This window comes from Pseudorasbora parva, chromosome 9, assembly GCF_024679245.1.
Source record: "Pseudorasbora parva isolate DD20220531a chromosome 9, ASM2467924v1, whole genome shotgun sequence".
Classification (NCBI taxonomy): domain Eukaryota; kingdom Metazoa; phylum Chordata; class Actinopteri; order Cypriniformes; family Gobionidae; genus Pseudorasbora; species Pseudorasbora parva.
The window spans coordinates 22,611,437-22,629,824 of record NC_090180.1 but is presented as its reverse complement, the minus strand read 5'-3'; the positions used below and the strand labels follow the sequence as shown (position 1 = coordinate 22,629,824).

The 18,388-nt window shown below is 47.8% G+C and overlaps 1 pseudogene; it reads left to right on the top strand.

The window, feature by feature from the left end:
- The first annotated feature begins 242 nt into the window (after nucleotides 1-242).
- Nucleotides 243-17,866, top strand: LOC137089602 (zona pellucida sperm-binding protein 4-like; annotated as a pseudogene).
- The last annotated feature ends 522 nt before the right edge of the window (nucleotides 17,867-18,388 follow it).

The following is an 18,388-nucleotide window of genomic DNA, read 5'->3' as shown; positions in this document are numbered from 1 at the left end:
CATGAACCTTTTTACTTGTCTTCAAGATGACAAATCTGGCCAATTGGAATCAAGAACTATCACACGTGTATAATTTTGAGAACCAATGAGTATCTTCTGGTAGCATAAGCTCCCATTTGGGCAAGTCTGGAGAATCGTGACTGTTAATGGAGAGGGGAGGGATTATCGTTAATTAGCCAAAATCTGTAGAATACAAAATGACCAAAGGGCAGCATCTCAACAGTGTGACTAGCTGTTGAACAATGGCAGGAAGCTGGTGTGCAGTGCAGTCTCTGGCACTTTGTGTGTGGTTTTGTGCTTTCTGTCATGCTGTTCCACAGTGGAGTAATCTGCCCCAGAATCCGCAAGCTCTGATGTTACAGCAAACTGACCAGCGGCTTCAGAAGCAAGTTGGTTAACAGTTTCCTCAGTGGGTTCAACAACAAGCTAATCAGCAGGTTCAGAAACAAGCTAGTCAGCAGTCTCCTCAGAGGGTTCAGACACAAGCTAATCAGCAGGTTCAAAAACAAGCTAGTCAACAGTCTCCTCAGTGGGTTCAGACACAAGCTAATCAGCAGGTTCAAAAACAAGCTAGTCAACAATCTTCTCAGTGGGTTCAGACACAAGCTAATCAGCAGGTTCAGAAACAAGCTAGTCAACAGTCTCCTCAGTGGGTTCAACAACAAGCTAATCAACAGATTCAACAGCAGGTTCAGTCTAAGCAGCCAGTGGTGCAGGCAGAGCCCCTTGACAAATGTGCTGTAGCTGATTATGAGCAGATCCAATGTGGCCCAGATGGTATCAGTGGTGCGGACTGTGGAGCGCTCAACTGCTGCTTTAACGGACAGCGGTGTTACTATGGGAAGGCAGGTAAGAGTGTTGAGTCAATGTAAAGGGGTTCATGTTAAACTCCTCTTCAGCAATAACCTGCTCTCTTTGTTCCAGTGACTGTCCAGTGTATAAGAGATGGTCAGTTTGTGGTAGTGGTGGCTAGAGATGTCACACTGCCTCGATTGAGCCTGGATTCAGTCCGTCTCCTGGGTGGAAACGACCCACCTTGCAGTCCTGTGGGATCCACACCTTCCTTTGCTATATACCAGTTCCCTGTCACTGCATGTGGCACGAGCATGATGGTGAGTAGCTGCATGTGCTTCTGTTCTGCTTAGAATGGACTGGATGCCAACAGTTACTATTTGCAGGAGGACAGTGGATATGTGGTGTATGAAAACAGAATGACCTCCTCGTATGAAGTGGGTGTCGGACCACTTGGTTCCATCACAAGGGACAGCCATTTTGAGTAGGTGACTTATTGTCTGGCATGCATGTTAATCCTTTACAAATGCTACAAGCTCTCTGTTTGTTGTCCAGGCTTCTCTTCCAGTGTAGGTACTCTGGTACTTCTGTGGAAGCTCTGGTTGTGGAGGTCAACACTGTTCCTGCACCTCCACCAGTAGCTGCTTCTGGACCCCTCAGGGTGGAGCTTAGACTGGCAAATGGTCAATGTGTCACCAAAGGCTGTGCAGAAGGCAAGTGTCTGTCCAAGTATGGATGATTTTCTACAACTCCAGGTTGCAGCAGTTTCTGTTTAAACGCTGTGTTCTTCCTCAGGGGATGAGGCGTACACGTCCTACTACAGTGATGCTGATTATCCGATCACAAAAGTCCTGCGGGAGCCTGTGTTTGTTGAGGTGCGCGTGTTGGAGAGGACTGACCCCAACATTGTCCTGATGCTGGGACGTTGCTGGGCAACATCAACCCCCAGTCCACTCAGTCTACCCCAGTGGGACCTTCTGGTCGATGGGTGAGTAAGGCTGGTCTTCATCCATCTAGTGTGCTGTAAGGCCTTTCTGACTGCCCCTTTGCCTTTCAGATGCCCTTACCGGGATGACCGTTACCTGACCACACTGGTTCCGGTGGCTGGCTTTTCTGGTCTTCAGTTCCCAACCCACTACAAGCGCTTTGTTGTGAAGATGTTCACATTTGTGGATCCAGCATCACTGGCTCCTCTGCAGGAAACCGTAAGCTCCACAGCCTTGCCTGAACCCTTGATATTAGTCTTTTTTTATAGTGGTGTAGCGTCTGTGGTCTCTTACAATGAGGATCAAAGAGGAACCCAGTGTTGATTGTAAAAAGGGGGGGGGTAGCTTTTAGCCGCATGTAAATTAAGAGCCACGCCACAGAGTCTGGGGGAAGTGACAACTTCGGCAGTTTTACGACCCCGTCCAATAACACAGGCCCTGATCGGGTCACACGACTCGAACCCTGTTTCCCCCCCCTTTTTCATTCCCCAGACCGAAAGGCGCCAAGGCTCCTGTCAATACACAAGGACTCACACACACACACATTCCTTATGAAGCTTTAATTAAGACTATTCTAGACTGTATACGAGGTAGCTTGGTGTGTATATGCATGCTCCTTGACTCAGGCCTACTCAGTCATGGCATAGAAACAATGTAAGCTCATTTTAAATGCTTGTATTCCTGTGTAAAATTGTATCTCTGTTTTAATATCTCCCAGCCATAAGGTGTTTGATACCTAAATATTCCTATTTCTTTGACTTACTCAATGATGCACAAAATGGGATTGTGAAATGTATCATTAATATGTTTAGCCGACTTGGGAGTAAAACCATACAAAATCAACACCCCTTTACGACACCTCAGGAACATGCAAAATAGGCCATAAAATGAGACAAAGAGAACTTTTCCCGCTACCGAATTCACCCTCTGGATTGGGTGAATTAGCCAGAAGGGGGCGTGGATTAATTCTCTTAAAAGATCAGTGGAGACCACAATCTGCCCTCTTCTTCCCTTCTTGACTCCCCTCTTCGCTTCTGAAACTTCTTCCCGGTTTGACCTCTGAAACTCTCCTCTGAACTCTTCTCTTCTGGAAACTCCTCTTCAACAATCCTTTGTTCCTCGTTCCATCAACTTACTAGCCACGGGCTACTTCAGGAGGTAGACCCGAAACGCCGCTAAAGGAAAACTACGTCACCTCCCGACCTCGGAGAGAACTACCTGAGACGCAGATATATATACACACACACACAAGCGAGAAGCCAAAACGAAACCAAAAGAAATGCAAGTATTCTTCTTCTTATAAAATTTAAACTGCTGTAAAGAAGGTGTGTATTGTCCCGTTGGGACAAGCTCCGTGAAGGTCGTAGTGGTTGAACTGAAGGAAGTTGTGTTTTTACCTCTAAATGCTTTGTCTCATCTCTCTCTCTCATCTCTCTCTCTCCCCCATCTCTCTCTTTTATCTCTCTCTAATCTCTTTCTATTCATTATTCTCTTTTATGTATTCTTTCGTTAATATCTACATGTCTACTTTCTTGATGCATATTTAGTGTGTACTCTCTGTGTGAATCGTAGTGTTATTTTTAGTCTGTGTTTATTAAACCTCCAGAAAGACATTTAATGAGTTGGGTCTGTTGTTCTCCCACATACACAAAGTCAATGAAACTTGCGATCTAAGTTACCTAACTGCTTATGCTACTATGTTAGTAAAGTAAACTGTATGACCATTTGAAATATTGAACTTGTCCTGATCAGTAAAGTTAATGTTTCTTATGCGCTCGTAAAGCAGTGATCCCTTATGGAGAATTGAGTTGAAAAGTCTATAACTAATTTGGTGGACGAACTTAGTAGGATAATTTCAAGCAATTTCATAAAGGGTTACTTGTATTTAATTAAACAATTTTCCCTATCGGGAAATTTTTAATACGTAATGAATGACGGGCAAATTATATTCATAAATTCATGAATATTGAATATTGAACCCCTTTTGAGTTAATTATTCCCCGAGACATTAAACTCATAAACTCGTTGTTGTTACATGTATATGGTGGAGAAAAATGCGGGCAAGTTTCAAACGTTTGTGTATGTGTGAGTGATATTCATATTCTATTCATTGTGTATTTTTGGAGTATTAATAACCTGCACGCGCGTTTTTGTTTCGTTTTGTTTTGGTGTTGTTTTGTGAATTGAGCGGTACGCGCAAGGCGAACCCAAGCATAAACAGATGCTGAGAAATGTTGAAGTAGCCGGATTATGTTAATGAAAATATGAACGGTACAAAAATCCAATTTTGAAACGAAAAACTGCAGCCGTGGGCGCAATAGGGTTATCCGCGTGATTTCCAAACGAATGTATTGTAGAAAATCCATACATTTGACTCGAGCAATATATTATGTGTTCCATCAAAATAATGAGATTTTGATGATGTCTGTAGACACGTACGTTGCGTTATCCCGCTTGATCTGAACTACAAAAGTTTCTATCTGTGCGGAAGATTGGGACAGGACGAGACTCTCCTGTACAATATAAGGGGCCTCAGAATAATTATTAGATCGTTAAGATAAACGATAACTCCTGGTTTAAGTCTGGCTTAGCTAACCAAAGACTTGAGACCTAAAACATTTGAATCAGAGATGCTGAAAACCGTCAGCCATATTGATAAATGTCTATTGGAGTCCATGTAAAATGCGTGAATAGGCAGACGGAAGATTCCTGCATTCACCCGTCTTGTTACGTGCATCTAGAGCACCAGTCATTTGTAAATGATTTGCAAGAGCCAGTAAAGCGCAGAAATTGCAACGCCGCTTGCAAACCGCCAGAGGGCGACTCAAGAATTGCAACGCCGCTTGCAAAACGCGAAGGCGACTCAGAAATTGCAACGCCGCTTGCAAACCGCCAGAGGGCGACTCAAGAACCAGACAAAGCCATCTGGTGAGCATTTCCGCCTAACTAACTCTAGTCTAGGGCGGGCGCAATAGCGCCATCGTGTGGATAAATTCGGATAGTTTCACTCTCCGTATTTCATTCTGCCTTAACAAAATAAGTTTGAGCCTATAAATTGTTTATTGCTTACTGTTGTACACAGTTTCATTTATACAATTTTTCTAGCAACAACCAAATCTCCTTTCTCGCTGATTAAACACCCTTATTCGAATTTGAAGTTTAAAAAGAAACATAACTTCCTCTAACCCAAAGTGAAATTAGGTTTAAGTCACAGACAGTCCAATTGGAAGGAAGGACGCCACCGTGTGGCTATACCCTGTTAAGTCAGCGCAACACTAAATCCCTACGCCCTTCCTGATTAATTCTTTTATTTGGATAACTCCCATTTAGAGATTAATCGTTATAGGGTAGGATTTTTGATTGGCTTTCTTTTATTTGATTTTCCTTACAGGCTTAGTTAAATTTCATTTAAACTTGCTTTGAATTTAATTTGAATTAAGTTGAGCTTCTAATTTTTATTTTTTATCTCAATTTTTTTTTTATTTAATTTATAACTTTATTTTAATTTTAATTTTCAATTTTTAATCTTAATTTTTAATTTTAATTAATTTTTAATTAAAAATTATTATTATTAATTTTTTTTTTTATTATTTTTTTTTTTTTTTTTTTTATTATTATTTTTATTATTATTATTATTTTTTTTTTTCTCTCTCTGCAAAAGTTTTCTTTTCCCCTCCCATCGGGAACAAAGTTCAGTCTGGTAATTACAAACAGTATCAAAGGTGCTTTTTGTTTTATCACTACTTGACAGAAACTTTTGCCTTTTTGCTAAATTGCTCTTGATATTTAAACTTCCACTTCCTTCTCACCTACAATCAAAAGGCCTTTGATCCGGTGAACAGGGGAGCTTTTAATTCATTTTAATTCCACCTGTTTACCCTCTTTGTGTATCCATTGTAGGGCTCACGCGTCCGAGGTGCATTGAGAATCGTCACAGGCTGGTCTCCGGAGGGGGGGGTGGCCCGACCGACGTAACCGGCACCGGCTGTGTGTGAGTCTCGGTTTCTTGTATCTCTGTCCGCGGCTGTGGCACGCAGTGGCGACATCAGCAATTCGACACTCCAAAGAAGTCAACCAGTTCAGCTCACGCACGCAAGGCAATCTCTGGGACTAATCCCTAAACCGGGGCCTGAGCGGGGCCACTCTTGAAAAAGAGGGTTCTGGGGACGTTCCGATTTTGCTGCGCGGGCTGGCGGTTGATGGACTGGTGTGTCGGGTTGTGTTTAAAGTCATAAGCTGTTTGAGTGGGCGCAACGCGACACAGAGTGGCAGGGGACCGGGGACACGGCAGTGGGTGTTTGGAAGCGTTTGAAAGGCCAACCACACCGCTGGGTTTCCACTTGAGCGACCTCAATTCACCCCGGATGAGCTAAATGGGACAACCCATAGTACAAGCCGAATTTTAGTATATCTTGAGCATTAAGCCTGTTAATTTCCCTAACACTCCCGGCGCGCACGCTGACATTCCTTTCATTACAGACCAATTCATCTTGTGTTTGTTTCCACTGTGCTCTTTCCTATCCTCACTGTTGGACTATCACGTTTGTGTTTCTTTCAGTTCACCAAGAGACCCCAAGGAGAATTAGATAGTCCCGGGACGACCGAGCAGCAGTTCACCAAGTGACAACCAGGGCTACCGCCCACCTAATTGTCTGAATTGTCTAATTATCTAACTGTCTACATCAGTTAGCCAAAATTCCCAGCTATCCATACGATAGCCCGTTAGCTTAGAACAAGCTTGCATTGGCTCTCTCTCTGTGTGTGTGTGTGTGTGTGCTGTGTTTCTCTCGTTCGCAGTAATGTCCCGTGCCCCCAGCCCTGCCGTCCCGTGGGACCGCCTAACGACATGGCTGGAAGCGCTAACGGCCACCAGTCAAGGAAGTCTGGGGCAGCTGAACCAGGGACAACTGGACACAGAGCTAGACCAGCTGATGACACACGACCCCACGCACAGCTACTCCAACAAGGAAGTGGCCAAGATCCTCGGAAGCCTCGCCCACGTCCTCATCGCACAGGCACGGCTAAGCGAAGGGAGCTACGCCAACCTGGAACAGGAGGCAGCAACGCTAAAGCTTCAAGCCGAGGAGGCCCGGAGAGACCAAGCCCTCACCCAGCTTCGTCTAGATCAGCTTCTGGACACAGAGAAAGATGACGAAACAGACAAAGAACAAAGAAAAGAAGTAGAAAGACTTCAAGAGACCCTGGAGGAGCTCCGTCGTGACACCGACCGACGAATACAGTCAGAGAAAGACGCCAGAAAAAACCTCGACGAAAAGCTTCGGCGTGGCGAAGCCCTCCTGGAGAGAGCCCATGATGAACTTAAAGACAGAGACATTAACGCTAAAGTCTGTGCAAAACATTTGCAGTCGGCACAAGCCGAGATTGACGAGCTCATCCAGCAAAGACACGAGCTCAAAGATGAACTTGACATGGTGCACAGAGAACTGAGACAATCATATAAAGTGCAACGTGACCGGAAGGGGGAAACACACAACACAGAGTTTCCCCTGACCGATTACTCCGCACCTTGGCACCAAGAAGCAAGAACTACGAAGGGGGATGACAGCCCCCTGTGTAAAAGATCACCTGCCAGTCTCCACGAATCCCCGTCAGCAGCAGAGGAAAGGACGCCCTTCCAGGAAGTCAAGGTCGACAGCCACAAAGCCTCAAAGAACCTTGACAAGCTGGCCAGAAATATTCCTACCTTCAGCCCAGACCCGGCAGGAGGACACGACATCCACGCATACTTAAAAGACATTGACTTTTACTTGCAAACTGTCGCTCACGCGAACAACTGGGACAGACTGTACCTGCTCAGGGCCACGTCTAATCGGGACGTACGCAGCTTTCTGGATCGACAACCAGAGGCCATCAAAGCGGACTACTGGCATCTACGACAAGCTCTAATTCGTGAGTACTCCGATCCCGAGTCAGACCAGGGGCTCATCACTGCCATGGAACTCAAGCAAGCCCGACTCGAGACCTCACAGAACTTTTATAACAGACTGCGACGTGCTTACTTCGGGGCACGTAACGACCCAGGCATGGAGGAGGACATCAACTTCAAAACTCTTTTCCTCCGAAACCTGCACCCTACCGTCAGTCACCACCTGGGAGTGCTGGCGTGCCCGCGCAGCATGGACATGCAACAGTTAAGAGACTTGGCTCACAAAGCTTATGTCAAACAGAAAACCATTTCTGAAAAGACTGTAAAACAGCCCACCATCTGCCCTGTCTCTGAGCACCACCCAGAGCTAACCCTAGAGGGCGCCCAACAGAACCACAGTTACCGACCCGTCAACAGAGAGTCCAAACCACTCCACGCCAGCAGAGGGCAGCGTGGTCATAATGGCGACCGGCCACGGTACCAGAGCGATCGCTCTGAAAGATCCTGGGAACCGCCTCGCCCCTTTCACAACCAAAAGGGGGTGGGCACCTGGGAAGCTGGCCGACAACCCAGACGGAGCCGAAACGAACCTCCGGGTCCACCCAGCCCAGAAAGCCAGCGACGAGGCCACCCTCGACGGGACAATGGCAGGCCCAGACCTGAACCCACGTCTGGCAAAGAAAGTGCAGCTGCTTCTGAGGTTACAGAGCTCTTAAAAACCCTGAAAGAGTTCCTCCGACAGAAACCTCACAAGGAAGACAAGAAGGACGGACCAGGCACAGCATGACTAGACATGATACCTGAAATCAACCTGCCTGACCCTCCTGCAACTGAATCATCCACCCTGAACACTGTTCCCCAACCACAGACTAATGAACTAACTTTTGCACCCCCACACGTCAGCAGCACACCCACACGACAGCTGACAGCAACAGCCTCTGATCAAGACAGCATCATGGGGCAGCCCAGCGTACCAGAAAGCGCTGTTTTGATTATTTGCACGCATAATGAGACACTTGACACATATCCAGACGGCTTATTAAGCAACACACAGGTCCCCACACCAAGACTCCTGGGAAACCTAATCGAGAAGGGGATGGCTCAAACTCTATCTGACTATCACTATGGAAAGGGAATTTAAGCTCGAAGCCCTAGTTGACACTGGCTCCGACCTCACGCTTATATCCGCCCAACTGTTTGAAAGACTCAGATTTGAAGCACAGAGGCAAAATCGCACCCTTAACCTTCACACTTGTAAGCTAAATGTGCAGTCGTATAGCCAAAACGACATCCAGCTCAAGCACGTAGCTTCCATCCACCTGACAATTGGACCAATGAGCCTGATACATCCCGTCTATGTCTCCCCTATGAACACTTATCCTTTTCTCATCGGAAAAGACCTGCTGGACCGCTTCGAACCCGTACTGGACTTCAAACAGCTGAAAGTCTGGGCTCAAGTGCGTGACCCTCTGCCCCTTCAGACACACACATCGTCTGAGCAAGACTGTCAAGTCACAGAGGTCACGGGAACTCCCGCAGAGCCAGACTGCCAGGTCACAAAGGTCACGGGACCCCCTGCAGCACACTGTGACAACCCAGCCTCAGCCCCAAAGCCAAGTGCAAGTTCGCTACTCTGCACATTTCAGCTAACCAAAGACTCTGATGCCTTCTGCCCCCGGGTCATGAATGACCTACAGCTGAATGACATCACCACCACAAACATTATTCTCGCACTATGGGCCGATAACTCAGCCATTAGTCTCTCACTGTTCAAGTCACTCAGTGAAAAGGCACCACACACTCTTTACGCCAGCAAGCGCACCCGCTTTCCTTTGAACTCATACCCCTCCTCTATGGTGTCCGCCAAAGGAGTCTGTGCGTTACACCTGAAATGGAACCACAGGTGCCTTACCCATTATTTTCTGGTCCTGCCGGACCCGCCCCACGATGTTTACATCGGAGCAGACATTCTGATTCGCCTCCAGGCTCATGTGGACGTATGTAACGAAATGGTATGGGCTCCATTAACGTCACAGCCACCCTTTCCCATCAGCCCTGACAATCTCATGTCGGGACAGACCATCCCTGAAGTCTGCACGCTTGTCAGTGAACAAGGAACTGCAATACCAGCATACACCAAAGGGGTCGCTGTGCGGCTCAACATGCGATGTGGTCAAACCTTAAACCACACGCTGAGTTTCTTCCAACCCTCACCCGAGTGTGTGGAACTCGGACTCACACTTGAAGCCACACCCCTCACTGAAGTGTCATCTCGTATTGTTTACATCCTGTTCAACAACTGCACAGCAATTGACATCAACATCCCAAAAGCCTTTCGACTGGGATGGCTAATCAGCAATGACTTTCATGACTTTGAACTTGTGTTACCCATCATTGGGCCCATTCCGCCCGCACTGATACCAGCAGAATGTACAGACAACACCCTGTTCACTGTACCCTTCAAGTTCATCGCCATAACATCTGTCATGCCGGCGGCCAAAGACCAGGTCTGCTGAACGGAGCTGACAGAGGACAGTCACCTTGTAATATACACAGTCTCCCAACAGCCTGTCATGGAAACGGATGAACTAGCTGCACCCCTCCATACCAAACTGCCTGATGACACCCAGGTGGAGGAACCGTACCCCGGTTTTGAGTCTCAAGTGCAACAAATTCTACGAGAGGCTAACGCGCTCCAAAATGAGACAGAACGTCAGGGACTCAGACGAGTCCTCTATAAGTTTAAAGAATCCTTTGCCAAAGACTCATTAGACTGCGGTCTCACAAACCTCCACACGGTGCGCATCCCAACACAACCTGGTGCGCCTCCCACGTTTGTCAAGCAGTACAAGATCCCAATCGCTTCATACGAACCAGTGCAGAAGATTATCGAGTCCATGCTCGACAAAGGTGTCATCCGTCCATGTAACAGCACCTACTCCGCCCCAATTTGGCCCGTGCTCAAACCCAACGGCACTTGGCGCCCAACAATAGACTATCGGAGATTGAATCAACAGGTGCCGCTGTCGAGGTGGCCAATGACTCAGTTGGAACAAGAAATACCCCGAATAAGGGGGGCCACAATCTTCTCCACACTTGATGTGGCCTCTGGATTCTGGACCATCCCAGTGCATCCAGAAGATCAACACAAGCTGGCCTTCACATTTGGCAACCGACAATTCACCTTCAACAGGTGCCCGTTCGGATATGCTAACTCACCAGCTGAGTTCAACATCTTCCTTAACAAAGCCTGCCCGGATGCCAGAGTAAGAGGCAACTTAATCTACGTAGACGACGTTCTCATGAAGAGCGCCACGGTGGACGACCACCTGAAAGAAATAGACTATGTTTTGAACCAATTATCCGCAGCCGGTGCCAAGATTGCCCTCCACAAGGGACAATGGTGCCGAACCAAGGTCAACTACGTTGGCCTGCTCATCGGATCCCAAGGCATTGAACCTCAATCTAACCGAATTCATGCCATTCAAAACATCAAGCCCCCTACTAATGTCTCTAAGCTACGCAGTTTTCTGGGGGTATGCAATTACTCCCGACAATTCATCGAGAACTATTCAGACATTGCCAGACCGCTCACAGCCCTGCTAAAGAAAGACTCACCGTTTGTCTGGACCGAAGCTCAGGAACATGCCATGGCAGCACTAAAAAGACATTTATGCACAGCCCCATGCCTTGCTTACCCAGATCCACAGAAGGAATTCTACCTGGAAGCCGGGTTTTCCGACCACTGTCTTAGTGCTGGCCTTTATCAACGACATGACCAAGACAAAAAGGTGGTCGCATATGCCAGCAAAACGCTTCTCCCACCGGAGTGCAAGTTCTCGGACTGTGAAAAAGCTCTGTTCTGCACGGTGTGGGCCATACAGCGGTTCTCCAACTACATTGGGGCACAGAAGGTTATCATAGAGACTTGCCACCAGCCCGTAATGTTCCTCAATAGCCAACGCATCCGAGATGGCGTAGTCACTAATTCACGTATCGCCACATGGCTGATGGCCCTCCAAGGCCGCAACGTTGAGGCACGATATGCACAGAACCACAAGTCTGCGCTGGGTAATGGCCTGGCTGCATGCCAGAACTGCTCCGATGACACGCCTACAGCTGCCGCTGATGAACAAGAACCCCAACAACAACAACTCACCTGTCACAGATACTTTGAACTGAACGCGTGCCAGGACATGCCCACGGCCTACGTCGATGGGTGCTCCTACAACCACGACGGCACCCTCAAAGCAGGTGCAGGTGTGCTATGGGTGAACGATCAGCCGTGCCCACCACGACACTTCATGCTGGGCCCCCAGTCATCGCAATATGCAGAAATAGCAGCCATTCTCATAGCCTGTCAGATCGCGTCAGCCCATAACTTCAAAGAACTACTCATCTGTTCAGACTCTAACTACGCCAGGCTCAGTTTCATTTGCCACCTTCCAACCTGGAAACAAAATGGTTTCAAGACCGCTAACAACAAGCCAGTCAAGCACCAACACCTGTTCCAGGAATGTGACAACATCACAAGTACACATGAACTGACGGTGTACTGGAAAAAGGTCAAAGGCCATTCGAAACTACCCGGCCCCGACAAAGACTTAAATGACCAGACCGATGCCCTCGCAAAGATGGGCGCACTACACGGCGAGATGTGGGAACCTCCAAACCCCACACCCAGCCCCGCCGTGGCAGTGCTAACCCGCAGCAAGCGACCAGCACCCGCCACGATGGCCGCCGCACAGTCACTGGCGCTCACGCCGCAGATTTCACACAACGACATTGCGGACATGCAAGCCTCTGACACGGCAATTAAGACAATTTTCGACCACCTCTCTGACCCCTCCGACCACCCTATCTCTGACTCTGACCTCTCTGAGGATTCAAGCCTCAAGCAACTATACAACTCCAAACACATGATGCGTATACAGGACGACATTCTGTGGTTTGCACCCGATGGCAGCACAACGCCACGGCTTGTGGTGCCACGATCGCAAAGGGGGGTGATGCTAATGTACGCCCACGACACACCATGTGCGGGACACCACGGCACCAGAGCCACGTATGACACACTGAAACAGGTGGCATATTGGCCCGGCATGCAGCAAGATGTTGCGGAGTACGTCAGAGAGTGTCTGGTTTGCTGTCAGTTCCAACCGGCAAACCCGAACCACAGAGCCCCACTGCAACGCAGAGGAATCACGTTTCCGTGGTCAGACCTACAAATCGACTGGGTAGGACCCCTGCCCAGGTCCACAAGAGGCAACAAGTACTTTCTTACAGTGGTGTGCCAGTTTACCAAGTGGGTGGAGTGTCTACCAGCACCCAACGACACCGCCCAGACCACAGCATACCTCCTGTTAAACCACGTTTTCTCACGGTTCGGATTGCCACTGAAAGTCAACTCAGACAGAGGCACCCATTTCACTGCCGAGATCATGCAACAAATCTGGAAATGCCTGGGGATACAGGCTAGACTGCACGTCAGTTACCATCCAATCGCATCAGGGCAAGTTGAACGATCGAATCGCACAGTAGTCGCCATGCTGAGAAAGTACGTGTCTGCTAACCAAAAAGACTGGGATATGAAACTCCCCCTCGTGCTGATGGCCCTCAGAGCCACCCCGCAGGAATCAACACGGGTATCCCCTTTTGAACTCATGACTGGGCGGCAGATGACTCTGCCACTACACCTGCTGTACCAACCCGGCGACTCCAACCTGGTCACCGCGTACACCACATTCCAGTACCTCGATGAGCTCCATAGACATTTAAAAACAACTTTTGCCTTTGCTCAGCAACACTTGCAAAAGAGCGCTGAAGGTCAGAAAGCCTACTACGACCGCAAAGCCTCACACCAAGAACTGGAGGTGGGCAACAAGGTCTGGTATTACAACTTCAACCCGCCACCTTTGACAGGCTCCCGACGATTGTCAAAGAAATTTCTGCCCCACTGGACGGGATCCCATGAGATTATGAACAAACTCTCTCCCGTCGCATACCAGATTCAGCTAAACCAGGGACAAAGAGAACCAGTTCTCAAATGGGTTCACAGGAACCAGATCAAGAGACATGTGGCCACTAACAGAGAAAGACAGTTAGGGGCCAATGCAAGCTGAACACAACCGCCGTCCCCGAAACGAGAAGACTGACCCACCCACCTGGGACAAATCTCACTGACACACACTCTCTCTTTCTCTCTCCCTCTCTCTCTCTCTCTCTCTCTTGCCTGTAACAGGATGCCACTGTGGATCCTGCTCCTGTGCCTCCAGACAATCAGAGGCCAGCCACCACCAGACATCATCACACCGGGTCCAGCCTCGGGCATCGTACTGAGAGAGCAACCTGGACTTCTGATCACCAACTGCCGAACCCACACTCAGAAGGTGTATGTCCGACTTGACCCCCGCAACGTCTACAACGCACACTACCCCCGTGCAGTAGCCCAGTACAGCTGGGCCGGTGCTCGCTGGACAGAGGACTCTCTCCGCCACGCCGATGCTGATGTCACGCACATGCTAAAACAACTAGAGAAGATGACCGTCACCCAGGCAGAATTAGGTGGACACAACCGCCGCCCCACTGGTATGTCCAGTGTCAACGCAGTGAACATCGCCACAGTAAGACGACATGTGGCTGAAATCCAAACTGAACTCCCACAGCTCAAAGAGCAACTCACCACACAGAGTGCCGCTCTACAGACTATCGGCAAGACGTTGAGAGGAACTGTGGTAATTCTAAACACCCACAGTGTCCTGTTGAACCAGACCGTGAACTCCATGAAACAGTTATTCACCGTCTTCCAAAATGACTTTGCCCAAACACAGCTAGTTACCGCCTTAATGACGGACATGTTACGGGAAATAAGCTCGTCCATCGACAGCTTAGCCATGGGTAGAATCCCACCGTACCTGATACCCTTAAGCCTGGTGCAAAACGTGTTGGCATCTGCGATCAACGCACCCACTGACCCGCTGCAGATACACCTGGCCTACTCCTTGGGAAGCGCCATTCCCCTGTATGTGGATCCCGAGCAGAAAGAAATGGGTTTCCTCCTTAATTTACCCATCATCTCGTCGAGCCGAATCTACCGACTCAAAGACATTATTAATGTAGGCTTTTGGAAAGGTAACACCCACCTCAAGGTGCGCACTCCTCAGGTAGTCGCGTACCATGACAGCGACACACAGCTGTACCTAGCCCCAAACCTACACATGTGTACCCTGACCAAAGACATTCATTATCTCTGCCCAAGCAAACCTTTCCTCCGAGACAACACGGAGGGAATCTGCGGGTTGCAACCTATGCTCAGCAATACCCGCTGCCCCACCGACGCAACGCCTCGTACCCTAGTCACCGAGACGCAAGCAGAGATCGTAGGTGACAGGTGGCTCGTCAACACTCCCGTGCGCACCGCCACACTGATCTACGACCAACACGACACTGCGACTCGTATCAACCTGCTGGATCAGAGCATGTGGGTCCAGGTACCACGAGGAGCCATCCTCCACCTGGACGACTTGGCCTTGTACCACCTCCCGAGCGAAGAATACCAGTCGGAACTGGAAATCCCCGCCTTCTTCAAGGACCACAACTTCACCCTCGCTCCCGAGTTAGAATTGTGGATTGAGAAAGGGGGGCCCCAGCTCATTGACATTGCTCCCCTTGATACAGCCCTCCAAGCATTGTCCCGAATACCCATCCTGAATAACTCTCCTGTGGTCCAAACCTGGACCGCAGCTGACACTGCGCTATGTGTCTCTATGATCTTCGGCAATACCCTAACCCTGGGCATCGCTTTCCTCCTGTACAGAAAATTCAACCAGATGAGAACCTCCACAGCCAAGCTCACAACGGCCGTGTCCGGGGGTCTCCGATGGAAACCCCGGAGGGAAATTACAACGCCCGGAGCAGAGACGGACCTCATCGAGCTGGCGCCCCAGCCGTAACAAACACCTGCTCCCGACTGCCCGACTCACCTACCATCCATCCATCGTGATGGGAGGCTGTCCGAGAATAACCTCAGGAACCGAAGGCTGAAGAAAAACAACAATTAAGAAACCACTAGCCACTTGACCCTCATGATCCACCTGTCATCCGACCAAAACGATAACTGTCATCCGACGATGTCATACGGACTTCGTCAGATGAAAAGGGGGAACTGTAGCGTCTGTGGTCTCTTACAATGAGGATCAAAGAGGAACCCAGTGTTGATTGTAAAAAGGGGGGGGTAGCTTTTAGCCGCATGTAAATTAAGAGCCACGCCACAGAGTCTGGGGGAAGTGACAACTTCGGCAGTTTTACGACCCCGTCCAATAACACAGGCCCTGATCGGGTCACACGACTCGAACCCTGTTTCCCCCCCCTTTTTCATTCCCCAGACCGAAAGGCGCCAAGGCTCCTGTCAATACACAAGGACTCACACACACACACATTCCTTATGAAGCTTTAATTAAGACTATTCTAGACTGTATACGAGGTAGCTTGGTGTGTATATGCATGCTCCTTGACTCAGGCCTACTCAGTCATGGCATAGAAACAATGTAAGCTCATTTTAAATGCTTGTATTCCTGTGTAAAATTGTATCTCTGTTTTAATATCTCCCAGCCATAAGGTGTTTGATACCTAAATATTCCTATTTCTTTGACTTACTCAATGATGCACAAAATGGGATTGTGAAATGTATCATTAATATGTTTAGCCGACTTGGGAGTAAAACCATACAAAATCAACACCCCTTTACGACACCTCAGGAACATGCAAAATAGGCCATAAAATGAGACAAAGAGAACTTTTCCCGCTACCGAATTCACCCTCTGGATTGGGTGAATTAGCCAGAAGGGGGCGTGGATTAATTCTCTTAAAAGATCAGTGGAGACCACAATCTGCCCTCTTCTTCCCTTCTTGACTCCCCTCTTCGCTTCTGAAACTTCTTCCCGGTTTGACCTCTGAAACTCTCCTCTGAACTCTTCTCTTCTGGAAACTCCTCTTCAACAATCCTTTGTTCCTCGTTCCATCAACTTACTAGCCACGGGCTACTTCAGGAGGTAGACCCGAAACGCCGCTAAAGGAAAACTACGTCACCTCCCGACCTCGGAGAGAACTACCTGAGACGCAGATATATATACACACACACACAAGCGAGAAGCCAAAACGAAACCAAAAGAAATGCAAGTATTCTTCTTCTTATAAAATTTAAACTGCTGTAAAGAAGGTGTGTATTGTCCCGTTGGGACAAGCTCCGTGAAGGTCGTAGTGGTTGAACTGAAGGAAGTTGTGTTTTTACCTCTAAATGCTTTGTCTCATCTCTCTCTCTCATCTCTCTCTCTCCCCCATCTCTCTCTTTTATCTCTCTCTAATCTCTTTCTATTCATTATTCTCTTTTATGTATTCTTTCGTTAATATCTACATGTCTACTTTCTTGATGCATATTTAGTGTGTACTCTCTGTGTGAATCGTAGTGTTATTTTTAGTCTGTGTTTATTAAACCTCCAGAAAGACATTTAATGAGTTGGGTCTGTTGTTCTCCCACATACACAAAGTCAATGAAACTTGCGATCTAAGTTACCTAACTGCTTATGCTACTATGTTAGTAAAGTAAACTGTATGACCATTTGAAATATTGAACTTGTCCTGATCAGTAAAGTTAATGTTTCTTATGCGCTCGTAAAGCAGTGATCCCTTATGGAGAATTGAGTTGAAAAGTCTATAACTAATTTGGTGGACGAACTTAGTAGGATAATTTCAAGCAATTTCATAAAGGGTTACTTGTATTTAATTAAACAATTTTCCCTATCGGGAAATTTTTAATACGTAATGAATGACGGGCAAATTATATTCATAAATTCATGAATATTGAATATTGAACCCCTTTTGAGTTAATTATTCCCCGAGACATTAAACTCATAAACTCGTTGTTGTTACAGTGGCTTCTGTGGCTTGACCCTTTTCCCTCTCTGCTAGATCTTCATCCACTGTAGTACAGCGGTGTGCCATCCCTCTTCTGGCTCCTGTGAGCAAAGCTGCGCTAGGAAAAGTGAGTGCTTGCTGTAAACTGACTTCAGGAACCATGAGAAATTGGTTTTTAAATGCCCCTCACAATTCTGCCACTTCTTTTCCAGGAAGAGATGCTGATGTCAAGACAGTCTCCATTGGACAAACTGTGGTGTCTAGTGGAGAAGTTACCCTGGTCATGTGATTCTAATGGTCTTAATAAACATGAAACTCAACAGCAGTGTCTCTTTGTTCTTGCTTTTTCATGACTGTTGGGTTTGCATTATTGGGTCACTAATCTAAACCAGATTTTATTTGAAATGGGTTGACTTAGAAAGTCCTAAGTGCATGTGTAGTCTCATCCTGTCATAATGAGTCAAGGGACTGTCCATAGAAACCTCCCCTGTCCACTTGTGGAACACTTCAAATTGGTGACAGGGGTTACCCTCGGTTATCCTCTATATTTAGCATATCGTTTAGCTTGGTGGTATGGTTCTGTTCCAGGCAAGAACTCCCTGTGCATTGTAGATAAGAGCAGCGACAAGAGCTCCCCTCCCCAACCACATGTAATGAAAGCCGTAAGTGTGCTGCTAATATCAAACATGCGCTCTCTTCGGCTCGTTAAAGACAACTCTCGCTGCTGCATTCTAGATTAGTTGCAAGGGTTTGATAGTGCATTCTGGAAGGCCAGCTAGAAGAGCATTACAATAGTCTAGTCTGGAGAGAA